The sequence below is a fragment of the Narcine bancroftii genome, chromosome 2, assembly GCF_036971445.1.
Source record: "Narcine bancroftii isolate sNarBan1 chromosome 2, sNarBan1.hap1, whole genome shotgun sequence".
Lineage (NCBI taxonomy): Eukaryota > Metazoa > Chordata > Chondrichthyes > Torpediniformes > Narcinidae > Narcine > Narcine bancroftii.
Genome location: NC_091470.1, coordinates 72,613,831 through 72,632,070, shown reverse-complemented (window position 1 = coordinate 72,632,070; position 18,240 = coordinate 72,613,831). Strand labels below are relative to the sequence as shown.

The 18,240-nt window shown below is 40.2% G+C and overlaps 1 protein-coding gene and 1 pseudogene across 1 annotated transcript in view; both read left to right on the top strand.

The window, feature by feature from the left end:
• The window catches only part of fsip1 (fibrous sheath interacting protein 1), a 401,721-nt gene that overhangs the window by 144,890 nt on the left and 238,591 nt on the right, over positions 1-18,240 (top strand). The gene's annotated exons all lie outside the window — the stretch shown is intronic.
• On the top strand, positions 124-982 carry LOC138752204 (Y-box-binding protein 1 pseudogene; annotated as a pseudogene).

Genomic DNA, 18,240 nt, shown 5'->3' with positions numbered 1-18,240 from the left:
TAAGGACACAACTTTAGCCACCCTCTATTCTTGTGCTTCTGGCACTTCCAGCTGAGGCCAACGATAATTAAACAATCTCAGCAAGGACCTCCAACTTATTCTGTCTTCTCACAAGATGCAAGGATGCCCTTAATCAGAGAGAAGAAAGTCATCACAACAAAGGTTTTTGGAACAGTAAAGTGGTTCAATGTACAAAACATCTATGGATTCATCAACAGGAATGATACAAAGGAAGATGTATTTATTCATCAGACTGCCATAAAGAAGAATAACAAATGGAAATACCTAAAGAGTGTTAGAGGTAGTGAAACTGTAGAATTCGACATAGTGGAAGGAGAACAGGGTGCAGAGGCAGCAAAATTAACTGGTCCCAGTGGAGTTCTAGTCCAAGATAGCTGATATGCTGCAGACAGAAATGGTTACTGTCTCTACGATCTTCTTCGCTGAGGATCACCACCTCATTATCGACAGAATATTGGAGAGAAAGGGGATGGTGCAGAGACCGCAATAGATGGGGAAAACCAAGAATATCAAAATCAACAACACAGCCCTCCTTATGGAAAACAATATTACCCACCTTATTTTGTTTGTCGTCGCTATGGTCCCCACCTACAATATAGCAACCAGCCTTGGGGAGAAATTACCGAGGGTGTAAAATAAATGAAAACCAGGTTGCCAGGGAAGAAGGTAAACCTGATAGAGGACAAAATCGTTTTAAGGGCTAATGTCCATGCTACTGCAGAGGACATCTTCACCAACGTCCACCAAGGGAGGGAAGTAGTAAGAAGATAAAGAAAATCAAGGGGATGGCCAACAAGATCAGCTGGCTCATACCAGATGATTTCGCCAAAACTACAACTATAGATGTCGTCGATGCTTTAAATTTGACACATTCGTTCTTCCATTTTTCTGTCTAGGACCTCAATGTTCCTTAAACTCACCACCCATGGTCTTCATCCTAACAGGAAGATGCAATGCCTAAACTCTTGCTAGCTCACCTTTTTAAAATCATCCCACTTTCCAGCTGCCCCTTACTTGAAAATTGCCTCTTTTATTCATTGAGAAAGCTGTCTTGGACACATTCCACTCTGTCCAGCCTTTGTACTATGATCAACTCAGTCAATATTCAGGAAGTTAAAACTTCTCAATAATCCTATCTTATTACTTCTGCAATTTCCAAACACATCTGGTCTTCTTATTCCCATTAATTGTTTGAAGCTCCATCAATGTGATCATTACCTTCTAGTTTCTAAGTTCTACCCTTATGGATTTGCTAGATGATCTCCCAAGAATATCCTGTCCAAACACAGTTATTATGTCTTCCCTTATCAAAACTATAACACCCCCCCCCCCCCCCCCCCCAATTTCTTTCTTGTGCAGCACCATCTGTATCCTGGAATAATGAACTGCAAATCTTGTCCTTCTTTTAGCTAATCCACAACCTGAGTTCATCTACCTTCCCTATTATGGCTTTTAAATAAATACATTTTTATCCATGGGTCTTTCCTCTCACTCTGCCATGTTGCTACCTATCATCCTTCCTTTGAGAACAGTATTAGCCCCCAACTTCTCATCTGCTTCTTTTCTACTCTGAGGGCCATTCCTCTGCCAATCTAATTTAAACTTCCAAACAATCATTGGCAATCTCCCTGTTAGAATATTGTTTCCTCTCCAGTTCAGGTGATAGATAACCTGTCCCTCTTCCCCAGAAGAGATTCCAATGGTCAAAGAACTTGAATCCCTGCCCTTTGCACCAGCTGCTCAGCCACTTTTTATCTGCCCTATCTTTCTACTCCTAACCTGACTACCATGTGGCTTCAGCAGTAATCCAAAGATCAATATTCTCAAGGTCTTGCTTTTAATGCTCCTTCCCTAAGTTCACTCCTAAGGATCTCCAGCAATTTTAAGACCTGTCTATACATTTTACAGTAGCCAAGCATATTTGCATCCTGGACTAGTTAATTGCTTTACAATCACATTATTAACATTAATTATGGCAATTCTGCAGGACAGGCATTCAATAGGATTTAAACTAAAGTCATCCCCAAATCCTATTGGCAACTGATGAAGGCGTGCTTAAACATAGCCATGGCAACTTTATTTATTAGTCTATGAGGTCTAATTTTGACCGCAAGCTCGAGAAATATTTACTGAGTTGGCAGGACAGACTCGTACATCATTTATTAGCAATTAAAAGTAAGAGAACACTGAAGAATTGCTTTGACAATAAAATATCTTTGTAATCTTTAAACAGATTGTATCAGAAAACAAACATACAGTTTTAATCTTGGTAGACATGCTTGACTTTTATCACTTTTATCTGCAATTAAGTAGCTACTTTCCTCTTGGGAGAAAAAAAGGTTTAATGTAGACATGGACACCCTTTTGGCTGCCTTCTAAGCATTGTTTTCAACCAACAGTCATTTTATCCTTTTGAAGTTTCACTACGCTCTAAACATAGAACAGAAAAGAGCACAGAATGGGAACAGGCCCTTTGGCCTACCACGTCTGTGCTGACTGTGAAGCTAATCAACTAATCCCATCTGCTTGCATATGGTCTCTATCTTTCTGTTCCCTTCAGGTTCATGTGTCTGTTCAAATGCCTGTTAAATGTTGCTATCATATCTGATTCCACCAGATGCCTTGCAGTTTGTTCTAGACACTTGACATAATTTGTGTAGGAAGAAAAACTTCTTCTGCATACATCCTTTGATCTTTCCCCTGTTAACCTTAAACTGATGGTTTCATGTACAACATTTTCACCCCAGTAATGGAGACTGAGAGATAACCTAATATACAAAATTAATCTGTCTAATATTAGCTTGCCTCTCAGTCTCCATCACTCCAGAAATTTGTCCAACTTCTTCTAACTAAAATTCAACCTCTTCTGTAACCTCTCCCACACCCCCACTTTCTTCCTTTACTGTGGTCATCAGAACTGCACACAATACTCTAAATGTGGGCAAACTAAAGTTTTTATATATTTGTGATGTGAATTCCAAGCATTTATACTTATGGCTCTAACCAATGAAGGCAAACAAGCTGTGCACCTTCTTTATTACCCTGTCCATTTGCATTGCAACTTTCAGGGAGCTATGTACTCTCACTCAAGATTCCACTGTACAATAATGCTCCTAATGGTCCAACCACTGACTCTATTGTTTCTTCTTGAATTTGACCTCCCAAAATGCAACATTTCACACTTACCTGGATTTATCCTCATCTGCCATCTCTTCAGTCAAATTTCCAACTGATCTTGCATCCTGCTGTATCCTTGACAACCTTCACCACTATACACAGCATCATCAATTTTCATATCTGATCTGAATTTGTAATTTTCTTGAGGAAAATGATTTGGATGTACTCATAGTGTTAGAAACCTTGGTTCAGTTCTGCTGGCAGGAATGTTGTACACTGGATTTCTGTGCCCAACCATGCTGAAGTATTGAAAGCATGAAGCTAAGCCATGGGTTTCCTCGTTGACAAGGTCCAGTACAGGCGGAAAAGGAGAGAAAAGTGTTCCCATTTCCTCTTATTTTCTAAAATCCTCCAGTCCAAACCTATAAATTTTAAAATCAATTTTGTTTGCGCATTTTTTATAAAAGTTGAAAGAATTTTTTTATAGGATTCAGCCCAGGACCCCAAGGTACATGTGAACTTCTGAGTAGTTCCTGATGTCAAGCAGCAAGATTTCAAGTCACTTGGCAGTTAAGGAGGCCAAGATGAACAAAATTCCTTTCTTTCTAATATCAGGACATGCTTTGGAAAATGGAAAAGCCACACTTCCCATACCCTGTATAAATTGGCAGTCTGTATGAATCTGACTGGAGACTTGCACTGCAGAAATACTTTAGACATCTTGGATATCAACTCTTAAAATGCTTCTATTTCCAGTCTTTTCCCATGAATATTCTCTGCTTACCTTTTTATGATTTACATTCACATTTCAGTTGCATATTTTGTATGCTTAAAAAAATTACGATTGTCCTCATTTTGATTTGAATTATAACAAATGAAAATGAATGAATTGTTGATATTAAATAGCAATTATTTTCTTTGCAAGTCTTCATGGTGAGCAATAGTCTGAATCTGCAGACTGTTGAATCAAGTTCGTTTATTGTCAAATGTATTGAAAATGCAGTGATTGAGATTGCTTTGCGAGCAGACCAGTAGAGATCTCATGCATAGCTCATCAAGTAAGATAAAGTACAAAAGTGAAAATTTAGAGAAGGCTCAGTTGGTGTGGAGCAAAGCCAACATAATTTTGGGTTTCATTCAGGAGTCTGATAACAGCAAGAAAGAAATTATCCTTGAATCTGGTGGAGCTTGACCTCCCGCTTGTGAATCTTCCTGACTCGAGACAGGAGAAGAGAGTGTAGCAGGAGTGTGATGAATATTTTAATTTTGGGCTGCTTTTCCAAGGTAGCAGGAGTTATAGATGAAATCACTGGAGGAAAAGGATATGATGAACTGGGCCACAATCTTCTGGTCTTCAGAGCAGCAGTTGCTATACCATGCAGTGATTACACCCTGATGTTTTCGATAGTGCACCTATAGGAGTTGTTAAGGGATGCTAGTGACATGCTAAACTTCTTCAGATTTCTGAGGAAGTAGAAGTGCTGGCACTTTATTGGCTATGGCATCGATGTATTTGGACTAGGACAAATCACTGTAGAGTTTTGCGACTGGGTGAGCACATGTTCTAAAGCTGAAAAGCAGCAGGGATTACAGATGGGAAGCACTAAGAGTGATTCCCACAGAACTCCTAGTTCTCTTTTTATCTTTATTTTTGCTATATAAAGTACACTGTTTGATCTAATGAGTTTCCTCAGCTTTGTGCCTTTACCACAAGTCACTGGAGATGTTTATCCTGAGGAACTTAAAGCTGTCTACCACAGTGGTGGATTAACCATTAGGCTGAGTAGGCTGAAGCCTAGGGACCAAGAAGGTAACCATGTCAATATGGTCTCGCGTTATTCCTGGGTCCACCCATCAATCAAGGCTCGCGAAAGTACTGCGTTCACCTGTCAATCAGCAATGGGATCTTGGTGCCATTTATCAATTCGGGCTCCGCCTGTCCCAATGCTACATGTCAAGCAATGCTTGCATTTGTACGCATACAAGTCTGAGGTCTGCCTCCTACAGCAGAGCTCGGCTCATGCAGGTCACTCACAGGAGGTTTACTTTTTTAAAAAGACTCTCTCTTCTATGTTATTTTGTATCAAGACTTTTTAAAGAACTGATTTTATTTATCCTTTTGTAACTAACAGACTTTTCAAATTATTTGGGGCCAGCAGATGGCTTCTTTAAATTAAAGTTTTGCTAGATTTTAATGAAGTTTTTCCTCCCCTTCCTCCAACTGAACACCAACTGGTGTATTCCCAGCACATAGCCGGCAGATAAATTTGGAATATGTGAGGCCATCACGCCCAAAGGCTAATGAATGGAACAATTTCACTTTATTCTATTCAACAAAGGGTGGGGGCCATGGGGCAAGGGGTCAAGGTCAGCAAGGGCTTTTCTAAAGTTCAGCCTTGGGCCTAGGTGGTAGTTAATCTGCTACTGGTCTACCACCTTCACCTCAGCATCAATGATATGGATCAGGGAGTGAGCTCCATCACACCTTTGGAAGTCTATAACCAACAATTTGGTCTTGCTGACATTGAGGAAGAGGTTGTTGTCCTGGCACCAACCCAGAAGTCTATCTCACTTCTGTACTCCATATCATTATTGTTTGAGAGCTGATCTGCAACAGCATTATAATCCATGGATGGAATTGATGCTGTGTTTATCCATGTTGTTGATGTTGTACAGGGAATCGAATAGAAGACAGAGTTCCTAGATTTGTGGTGCCCTGGTGATTGTGAGGAGGCAATGCCACTAATCTCCATTGAGTATATCATATGGGATAGAAAGTCATGTGGATCCAGTTACAGAGAGGTGCTGAGAATGAAGTCACATAAATTGGAGATTTCTTTTATTTGTACTATTGTATTGAAAACAGACCTATAAATAGTTGTCTGACATATGTCTCCTTGTTGTCCAGATGTTCCAAGGTCGTGTGTAGGGTCAGGTAGATGGCATCTGCTGCAAATTTGTATGCCAACTGGAGTGGGTCAAGAGTGGCTGGTATGCTCAGATTAACCTGAGCCATGACCACCCTCTTGATGCACTTCATGATGGTAGGCATCAGAATGTCAGACCCATCTGCTGATAGTCATTTAGGCTTCTCACCGTAATCTTCTTTGGCACCAAGGTGGCTTTTGTGAAGCAGCTGGGTATTTTATCCTATTTGAGAGAGAGAGAGAGAGAGAGAGAGAGTTTGAAGATGACTGCAAACAGCCACCAGTTGGTCTGAGCAGTCATGGATGACATGTGGTCCTGTAACTTTCTGTGGGATCACTAATGAGCCCAGATAGCAGAATCTGCAAATTGGACAATACTCATCAAGATTACAACATAATCTAGATGAAATTGGAAAGTGGGCCAAGGACTGGGAGATGGAATCTTGCTTGGACAAATGTAAGGAGTTGCAATTTGGTAGGTTAAACCAGGGCAGGACTCAGATACAGAATAGTAGTGCCCTGGAGAGTGTTAAAGAACAGAGAGACTTAAGGATATAAGTGTACAGTTCCATGAAAGTGGCACCACAGGTGGACAGGGTGGAGAAGAGGATAATTCGCACACTTACTCTCATCAATCAAGACACTGAGCACAGGAACAGGAATGCCATGTTACAATTGTAAAATAAATTGGTGAGACACACTTGGAGTATTGTGTGTAGTTCTTGTCACTCAGTTAAAGGAAATATAAACTGGAAAAAGTGCAGAAAAGATTTGCAAGAATGTTACTGGCATTGGGAGGTTTGAATTATAAGAAGAGGCTGGATTGGCTGGGACTTTTCTCCCCTGGAACAAAGGAGTCTAAGGAGGAACATTGACATTTATAAAATCATGAGGGGTTTAGATAAGTTAAATAGTCATAGACATTTTCACAAAGGTAGGGGGAAACAAAAAAAAATTAAAATTAGAAGACTTAAATTTAAGGTGAGAGGGGAAAGATCTAAAAAGAACTTGAGGGGCACATTTTTCTCTCGAGGGTGGTGGGACATAGATCAAGTTTCCAGAGGAAGTGGCAGAGCTGGGGACAGTTGTAACATTTAACAAATTTAGCCAGGTACATGGATAGCAAAGGTTTAGAGGGAAATTGGCCAATCGCAGGCCAAGGGGACCAGCATAGTCATAATGGACAGGTTGAGTCAATGTGCCTGTTTCTGTGCTGTCAAACTCTATGACTTGATCTAGAAAACAAATGTATACATTTAAGGAGGATAAAAATGAGAGCCAATTGCCCTTGTGAAGTTTTACTATGCTTCTGAGTACTCTGAAAATGATATTGACAAACAAGAACATAGACATAGAACACAACAGCACACTACAGGCCCTTCAGCCCTCGATGTTATGCCAAGCCATATATTTCCTTATAAAAAGTACCAAAACTTCCCTACACCATAACCCTTTTTTTTTTACATCCAAGTTCCTGTCTGAGTCTCTTAAATGCCCCTAATATTTCAACCTCCATTACCATCCCTGGCAAGGCATTCCAGGCACTCACAGCTCTCTGCATCATAAAAAAAACTTACCCGATGCCTCCCCTAAACTTCCCTTCCTTCACTTTGTACACTTGTCATTTGTACTCCTGCCCTGGGAAACACTGTCCGGCTGTCCACCTATCTTTGGTTGTCATAATCTTGTAGACCTCTACTCCTCTCATCCTTCTATGCTCCAAAGAGAAAACTCCCAGCTCTCTAACCTTGCCTCATAAGACTTGTTTCCCAATCCAGGTAACATCCTGGTTCATCTCCTCTGCACCCTCTCCATAGCTTCCATATCCTTCCTATAATGAGGTGACAAGAACTGAACAAAGTGTGGATCCACCAGAGATTTGTAGATTTGCAAAATGACCTCTCTACTCCTGAATTTAATCCCTCTATTAATGAAGCCCAGCATTCCATAGGGCTTCTTAATTATACACTCAACCTGTGTGGTGACCTTGAGGGATGCATGGATTTGGACCCCAATGTCCCTCTGTTCATCCACACTCTTAAGTAACTGACCATCAGCCTTGTACTCAACCTTCTGGTTTGTCCTTCCAAAATACATCTCCTCTCACTTATCTGGATTGAACTCCATCTGCCACTTCTCTACCCAACTCTGCATCCTGTCTATATTCCCTTGTAACTTTTGACAACTTTCAGCTCCATCCACAACTCCTCCTGCCTTTGTATCATCTGCAAACTTACTGACCCATTCTTCCACCTTTTTATCCAGGTCATTTATAAAAATCACAAAGAGCAGGGGTCCCAGAACAGATCCTTGCGGTGCTCCATTAGTCACTGACCTTGAGGCAGAATACTTCCCTTCCACTACTACTCTCTACTTTCTACCTGCAAGCCAGTTTTTTTTATCCACACTGCCAAGGTTCCATTGATCCCATGCTTCATGACTTTCTGAATGAGCCTCTCATGGGAGTCCTTGTCAAATGCCTTGCTAAAATCCATGTAGCCCTCATCTACTGCCCTATCCTCATCAATTTCTTTTGTTATATCAAAAAACTCAATTAGGCTCATGAGGTACAACCTTCCCTTCAAAAACCATGCTGACTATCCTTGAGTAGACTGTACTTCTCCAAATCCTTAAGGATCCTCTCCAATATTTTGCACACCGCTGTCTTAAGACTCACTGATCTATAATTCCCAGGATTCTCCCTATTACCTTTTATAAACAAGGGGACGACATGTGATCACCTTTTTACATCATGGCTTTTCTAATTTGTATTGTGTGATGCTAAGCTGATGGGAAAAACAATTCTCGTTAATTTGACATTTCTCCCTTTTTCAGTTACATGGCCATTTTTCATTTTCATATGACATTTAATGCTTTGCCAGTTTGTCAATTAACTGATATTTTGTCAAAATTTCAGTTCATTTTATTTAAGATGCCTTGAAGTAGATACATAAAAATTATAAAGAAAGAAGTCCTGTGTGGCATTTTCAATGTGAATTTTATGAATTGTTTGTAAATTAGTTCTTGAGAAAGTCGAACAGTAAAAAGGAATGCAATTATCATTTCTAATTTACTCCAAATGGAATTCAGTGGCCAGCTTCTCATGCAAACCTGTGATTGCTTCTCCTCTTATTTTTTTCCCAAAACAATGTTCTTTATCTTGCTTGATGTACTATTAGATGATTCTTTTTTCTTTAAAATGGAAGGGATATTCTAATTTAGATTGTAATTAGTTTTTTAATTGAAATGTTTGCAAAACTATACAGAGATAAGATGGATGAAGTGAATACCAAAATGAAACAAATAATAAATGATGCCACTGAAGTTAGAGTTACCTTCCCTAAACTAAGGCTTGCCCATTTTGCTCAAGTAGGAACTGAACATTCCATAACATCAATCCAAACAGAAAAAGTCTTCATGGCCAGAGTACATAGTGATGGCTAGCTTGTATTAATAAAGTCTGGTTTTTAATTTGTGTCAATAACTGATTCAAATATCATTTGAAAACTTCTCACTCCAGTCCACTCACTCCAGTCCACCCAACACATGCATCTTTGGACATTGATTCTTCAGAAAAGTGGAGGATTCTTTAGGAATTGATTTTTGTAGAATGTGGGCTGGTATGCTTGTATGAACGTGGCATCAGGTTCAACTTATGGCAATTGAAGCCATGAGACTACAGCTTAAAAGACCTTTGGGCCAACTGGTTGTAACATCACCCAGTAATTCTAAAAATAATGATAAGAGCCAGGTAGGGAACTTGCTTGTTCTTCTGGACCCATTTACTCTGTGCCTATTTATACCGTGTTTGCTTTTCATTTGCAAGGTAGGAGCAATCCCCTGACTACTTGACTCCTAAACACAGATAGGACTCTGCTGAGGCACTTGTATAATCAGTTGGAAAAATGGTGAATGATAATGATGAAAATAAGTTTATTGTCATATACATTGTACAATGTATATATGCACTGAAATTCTTGTTGTAGCTGAACATCATAGAAGTGACCAGCTGAGTGATGACATGAGAACAGTGTGGAGGTGCAAAGGAACTGCCCAAGAACCAAAGCATACCACCACATCTGTGAAACGTGGTGGTTGGGGTGTTATGGTCTGGGCATGTATGGTTGGCTCTGGTACTGGCACACTTATCTTCATTGATGATGTAACTGCTGATGGCCGAAGCAAAACAAATTCTGCTACTCCCCATGAGTCTGCAACACCTCTTGGTATGCTACCCAGCACAAATGGCTCCATCCTGAGCACAGATCTCTGTAGTTGCAGGATGTTTAAAAAAAAAACTCCGTTGGCTCCTCTAACAGGCTGATTACAGCTTGTGCAGAGATATTGACATTATGACTGAGCAGTAGGACCTTGTGGAGCAGTACTTTGTCTTCACTCCCCTGGGTGCAAAACAGGGAAGTACAGTTATTTATTTTTGACATTTTGGTTGCATTTTGTTATTTCTTGTTCTAATATGTTTTTGATTGATTTTTATTTTAATAAACCTTTCATACTTCACAAATAAGAGTTTTCAAATGTCTTATGAATATCAGAGAGCAATAGAAAACATTGTCATCTTTGTCTAAAGGTAGAAATTTGTCTTAGCTTTATCTTCACTCAGAGGTATGGTGGGTAAAGATATAGTAAATACAAGCAGGCATTTTCCACTGAGATTAGGTGAGATAAAAACTAGAGGACATAGATTGAGGGTGAAAATTGAAAAGTTGAAAGGGAACATTAGGGGGAACTTCTTCATGCACAGAGTGATGGAAGTGAAGAACGAGCTGCCAGCTGAATTGGTAAATTCAGGCTCAATTTTAACATTTAAGTAAAATTTGGACAGGTACATGGTATGGAGGGTTATGGTCTGAGTGCAGGTCAGAGGGACTAGGCAGAAAAATAGTTTGGCACAGACTAGAGGAGTCAAAGGTCCTGTTTCTGTGCTGTAGTGCTCTATGGTTCTCAGGTATTTTTCACATGGAGGCAAGGATGGCCTATAGAATTTGGCAAGAGAAGCGAAAATAGCCACATCTGCCATTGTTGTGTTTAGATGATGATATAAATACATGCAATGTGTCCTAGTACCATATATACTCATGTAATAGTTGAGGCCATGTAAAAGGCAACCCCTCCCCCCCCTTTTCTTTGGCCTCGACTGCCTGCCCATCCAAGTTCCTGATGCCCTGACTGTGTGTCCTTACCTCAGTTTAATGCCCATCCAAGCTCCTGACACCCTAACCGCCCAGCTATCAGAGCTCATGACATCCTGACCGGCTGCCTATCCGTGCTCTCGATGCCCCAACCTTAAATCCTCACCCTGGCCCCCCCGCCCACTGGAGCTCCTGATGCCCCAACCATTGATCATCGCCTCAGCCGCCTGCCCATTGAGATCCAGATTCCTTGAACGTGAACTTACCATCCATTCCTGCCCATCTGAGTCCATGACACCTTGAACGACACAGGTACTTATCGTGGTCAAAAATAGTATCCGTGTAAAAGTCAAACTCCCAAATTTTACCCAAAACTCAACTATTGCACAAGTATAAATGGTATTGATGCCTCCTGGAAGCTTTATTGACCAGACAATTGTCAAAATAGACATAAAATTGAATTTGTCTACCAAAGACATGCAAATAGTTTGGGTTGTTGAGATAAATAAAATAAGATTCCACCTAACTTACTTAATATCCCACATCCTACAGAAAGGAATTTTAGCCAACAAAAGTAGGCTGTTTGAATATTGTACAATAATGGTGAATTTAAATAAAAACTGACCTGCTTGGCCATTGTAGCAGTGATTGAAAGGGAAATACATTTTATAGATGTGGTAAACCATTGTCGTGCCATGATTGGCTGCTGCTAGAAGGACACGCCTCTTGAGACTGATCCTATCCATAGCCCCTTGCATGTTCCCCTTTCTCTTTGCTTTGATCAGTTGATGAGGTTATAAGTAGTTCCTGTCTTTAGATAATAAAAGCCTGATTGTTTCACAATATCAACCTTTTGTGATTATTGATGGTACATCAAGAGATAGTGTTCATTTTGTAAAGGCTGCAGATTTTTCAAGATTTGTGGAAGAATGGCAAGGTAGGAGGACCTATTGGACAGCCCTGCGGCTATAGGTCAATGGTGGCCAAATTTGCTTAATGTGAACTTCAGATGTTTGAGAACTGCAATGCATGAAAAAATGACATGCAATTTTTACTCTTTCATGCATATTTTGTACACATTTATATAAATATTAAGAAATACATGTATGTAATAATATTTATTTATGTATGTAGTTTTTAAACTGATAATTTGTATTAGTTTCATTAAGCCAAAAGTAGACATACTATGTAAAAGTCAAATTTTGTGGATAATTTTTTAGGGGAAAATTTAGGGGGTCAACTATTACACACTTATGTCTTTGGGTTACTTGGGAGGCTTCTTAAATAACTTAAAGATGCAAGACTCAAATAACAGAAGAGACTTTTACTGAATGATGTCTTCCACCATCTCAGGAGACTGTTCATACACACACACACACACACACACACACACACACACACACACACACACACACACACACACACACACACACACACACACCCCAAGGGTGTATTGTTACGCAGTTACAAAATAGTTCACATTATCCTTACTATATAACGCACGCATACTACTTTGACTGCAGTAAGACCTGCGCTATTTGGGGCTTCAGGAGCTTAGATGGGTAGGCGGGCAGCGGGACTGCGTTGTAAGTTAGTGCTTTGGGAGCTTGGATGGATGGGCAGCCAGGGCCTAGGCGAGAGTCTGCAGTTGGGCATCAGGAGTTTGGATGGGCAGGTGATGGCCAGAACCAGGTGATAAGTTCTAGTTTGGATGGGTGGGCTGCCAGGGCTTGAGAAAAAGTCTGTGGTTGGGGAGTCAGGAACTCAGATGGGAGGGTGGCCGGGGTCTAGGTGGTCAGGTGGGAGGGTGGCTGGAGCATCGGGAGCTTGGATAGTCGGGCAGCCAGAGCCTTGGCAAGAGTCTGTGGTCAGAGTATCGGGAGCTCCGGTGTGCGGGTGGCTTAGGTGAGAGTTTGTGTTCGAGGCGTCAGGACCTCCAAAGGGCAGGTGGCTGGGGCTGGGCGAGAGATGGTGGTCGAGGCATCAGGTGCATGGATGGTCTCAGCTAACATATTTCCGTGAGCTGCAAATTATACATCATAGAGTTGCGTGAGACTCCTGAGCAGCAATTCGTCCACTCCTGCTATAGATTAACATTATCCTCAGCTCATCATCTTCTATATTTTCTGCCTTCATCGTGGGTATAGCATTCTTTCCCCCTCCAATTCAATCTTTCATCAGATAATTATAATGCAGTCAGATATCCATGCAAACTTATGATGCAAGAGGAATCATCACATGATTACAGAGTTATGCTTCATGGAAAGACAAATACAAGTTATAGAATTTAGGATTACTTAAAAGTGATTTAGAGAATTGAAGTAAACCAATTTTTTGCTGTGGGACAAGTTAATACATTTTCAGCAGTGTTTTATGAATCTTCCTAAATGTGTTATCACTCTTTTAGCTAACCCAATTTGTGTTCAAGAGCTGCAGAATGGCTGATGATTTATTTTTCTGCTTATCATTAGTTAGATGTAAGATGTTCAATAACCCGAGATTTCATTTCTGGACAGACGAATGGGTTGTATCAGCCTGAATCTGGTCCACAGGTTGTATTAAAAGGATGTAGTTAAATGGCTGGTAATGTCAGCCAATTCACTTAACATTTGTAGTCAGAAAAATGCTTGATGCTATCATTAAGGAAGAAATAGCAAAATATTTAGGTAGAAATGATTCCATCAGATAAACATAACATGGATTCAGAAAGGACAGGTCATATTTGACAAATTTACTGGAGTTCATATCATGAGTTCAGTGAATGAATTTCCAGAATGTTTTGGATTTGCCACTTAAAAGATTTATCAATAAGGTATAAATGGATAGTAATGTATTATCATAGAAGAGTGGTTAACCAGTAGAAGGCAGAGTTGGGATAAATTGGTGTTTCTCTGGTTGGCAATCCATGGTGAATAGAGTGCCACAGGGGTCAGTACTGTGCCCACATTGTTCAGAATATACATTAATAATTTGGAAGAAGGAACTGAGTGTTGCATATCAAGGATGACACTAAATTGAATGCAAAGACCATGCCCTCTTCACTCAGGAGAAAGGTACAGGAGTCTAAAGACCAGCACTCAGTAGCACAAAGACAGCATTTTCCCCGCTGTCATCAGATTCCTGAACCATCAATGACTTTTTGTGCCCTATTTTTATTTATTTATTTTTTGTGTCAATTGTTTATGTGAATGTTTACCCTATGCTGCAAAACAACACATTTCATGGCTTGTTTGTGACAATAAATTCTGATTCTGGATGTGGAGAGTGTGCAAGTCTGGTTAAATGAGTGGGCAGATGGAACAGTCTTGGTAAATCTGAGATCATCCACGTTGGAAGGAAAAATAGTGGACCACATTGTTATTTAAATTGTGAAAGATTGCAGCACTTGGAAATGCTTGTCCATGAATCACAAAAAAGTTGTTTTGCAAGCGCAGCAGCTAATCAAAAAGACTATAATGAATGTTGGCCTTCATTACTAGAGGGATTGAATTTAAGAACAAGGAGGTTCTGCCGTAACAGGGTACTGAGGAAGCTGCACCTGGAGTACTGTGTAAAGTTCTGGTATCCTTACTTGAGAAAAGATAAACTGGCTTTGAGGATGGTGCAGAGAAGGTTTACCAGGCTGATTCCAGTAATGAGAGGATTAGCCTTTGAGGAAAGTTGGCTTGGACTGTACTGGTTGCAATTCAGAAGAATGAGAGGGGTAAGTTATAGAAGCATATAAAATTATGAAAGGAATATATAAGATATAGGCAGGAAAGTAATTTCCACTGGTAGATGAAATGAGAACCAGGGGACATAGCTTCAAAATTAAGGGGAGTAGATATAGGATAGAGATGGGGAAGAACAGCTTTTTTCCGAGAATGGTGTATTGGTGGAATTCTCTCTCCCCAAGGCAGCAATGGAGGCTGCCATGTTAAAAATTATTTAAGACACAGATAGATTTTTGCATTGTAGGAGAATTGAGTTATGGAGCAAAAGTGGGTAACACTGTTCCCTTTAAGGTGTGAGCATGTGTGAGTGCACACATTTTGGCCCCCCAGCGGGTAAAGGAAATTAATACATGCATAAAAGGTTAGTTACTAAAATAATGTATTAATTAATAATTATACTTATTGAAAATAATCTCTTAATTAACTATTGTATTTTATTAAAACATGTCAATACAGTTTTATTAGCCATGAGAAATAGGCTGTGCCAAAATTATACTGAAACATTTTCAAGTTTACATTTGCACAAGTATTCAGTGTGCACATACTTTTGTCACAGGAAAAAAGTTTGCACAAAATAAGATTTTTGCACACTCTAAAAAGTAGAGGGAACATTGGTGGGTAAGTGTCAAGGAGTGAAGTGATACAACCATTGCACTGGCCACACTCCTATCAGCCTACTGCAGGGGGCAACCACTGTACCTGCAGGTAGGCAAACTGGGAGGCTGGCCCCACCTGCCAGCTGTCAATCACTGGTAAAGACTTGAGCCAGCCCCTTCGGAGGTCAGTCAGACTCGTGGAGCCAGCAAAGGACAGTCAGGCATAAATGGAGCCAGCAAAGATCCTGAGACTGATGTACAAGTTTAAGCTATTGTACAGCCTGTGGACCTTTTGTCAGAATCATTTGCACAGCAGCGCTCACACTGAGTCTATGGTTAGGTCACCCATAAACATTAAATGACAGAGTGGTCTCAATGGGCCTACTCCTTTTATTTCTTATATTTGCCATCTGGGTTTTCACTTGTATATACTTTTTTTTTAGATACAGATAATGAGCAATGGCTTGCTTGCAGGGACTTTAATCTGGTACCCAATCTCTGAAATATCCCTCTGTCTCCTTTCCTCCAGCTCTCTACCTCCTCCCCTCTTCATTTGCAGAGCTATCCCCCCCCCCTCCCCCAATTTTCTCAGGCTCTCCCTCTCTTATTCACCTATTACCTGGGCCTATGCTCCTCTTGCTGCCACTGCCCACCACCATTTTATTCAGGCGCCTTCCTACTTTTTGCTCATAGCTTGATGAAGGGCTCAAGCCTGAAACATTGGTTATGTCTTTTTATCTTTGTGATATAAAGTACGCTGTGTCTGAAGTCTCAATGCAAAACACATCCAAACAGTCTTTTCATCAAGTTACTGTTCTATTGCTGGGTTCAATACACTGAAGTAGATAGTCAGATGACTGGACATCTTGCCGTTAGGATAACTTGTAGTTCCTGATTTGACCTCTCATTCAGAAATTCCTATGGAGCTGACAGAGTTATATTTGTAATCAAAAGTACTGAGAGATCACAGCAGAACTATACAGTATGGAGAACCATGCTTTCAATTGAATAGTGAAACAAGCTTGGTAGCCTAAATAGCCTAGTTGTAATTTTCAAGAGAAAAGAACAATGAAAGCTTTCTTCAAAATACAGCAATCTGGGACCATATCTACTTTTAAAATTGGGATCAACAATTGATTAAAGAAAAATAGAGGAAAATATTTTACTGTGGCCTGTCAATAGCCCAGGCACATTATCTTCAAAACGGAGTATTTAAGGAGGAGTCATGAGATGGAGTAGTGGCCGGTTGGAGAATACCAGCCCTCTCCAGAAAAGAAGGAAAAAAGTGAAGAAAAAGCAAAGCCCCAGACACACAAATCACAACAAATAAAAAATAAAGGTGTGGAGAAAATGGCACTTAAGAAAGAAAAGTCAAAAACAATGGGAAGAAAAGAAGAAGGAAAGACGCCGGAAGAGAAGGGTGAAGGCCTTACCTGCACAAAAAAGCAGGGACCTGCTGTGGAAAGAGGATCCCGCTCCCTGAGGTTAGTGGAGACCCCGCAGGGCTGCGACCCACCGACCGCGGGACTGCAAAAATGGCTCACTGAGCCAAACAGAGGTGCGCAACTGCGCATGCGCATGACAAGGAGAACACTGACGGGAGGGGGGACCAGCTGTGGAGTGAATCACCACAGCACAAACAGCTGAGAGACGTCTGACAGCAGGGCTCCCAGCTGGAAGATAAAGAAAGCAACAGGAAAGGGAGGGGTGAGAAAGAAAAAAGGAAGCAAGAGACACAACAGATAACCAGCACAGAAGAAGAGGACCAACATCAAGAAACTATGGAAAAAAGGAAGTCATAAGAGACACAGATACGAGGAAGAGAAATAAAAGACACAAACCCAAGAGCAGACACGGAAGAAGAAGAAGAAGAAGAAGACCAAGCTCTGCACATAGGAAAAGGAGGTAAAATTAACGGACAGTACATAGATAAAAAAAATTTTCAAGAACAAATGAAAGCATTAAAAGAATGGTTGACTTGAGAATTTAGTGAAATGAAAAATACATAAGAAAAAGTGAGTAGAATAGAGCTGGTCAAAACAGATGTAAGGAAAGGATTAGAAAATGTGGAAGAATGTATAATGGCTGTAGAAATGGAAGTGAACGATTTAAAAAGAAAATTAGAAGAAGTTCTTAGCTCAGAAGATGGATATAATGGAAAACTATAGTAGGCAAAGCAATATAAAGATAGTGGGCCTTAAGGAAGATGAAGAAGGTAAAGAATGGATCCCAAAAGTCCTGGGAATGTCAGAAATGCAGGAACGAATGGAAATAGAAAGGGCACACAGAACATTAACCCTGAAACCACAGTCACAACAAAAATCAAGCTCCGTTTTAGTAAAATTTCTGAGATAAACGACAAGAGAAAGTATATTGGAGAAGGCAATGAATAAAATGAGAGAGGATTTAAAAAAAAACACTGGAATACAAAGGTCAAAAAATTTTTTCCTACCCAGATATAAGTTTTGAGCTCCTGAAGAAGAGGAAGGAGTTTAACGCAGCAAAATCGATCCGATTGGGAAAAAAAAGGCTATAAATTTATGTTAAGATATCCAGCGGTGCTTAAAATAGTTATCCCGGGGCAGCAAAACAGACTGTTCTCAGATCCAGAGAAAGCATGAGAATTTGCAGAACTCCTGCAAGACGGAAAGAGAGATGAAGAGATATAACAAGAAAAAGAACAATGACAAACTTCAGATAAGGAAGTAAAAATAAT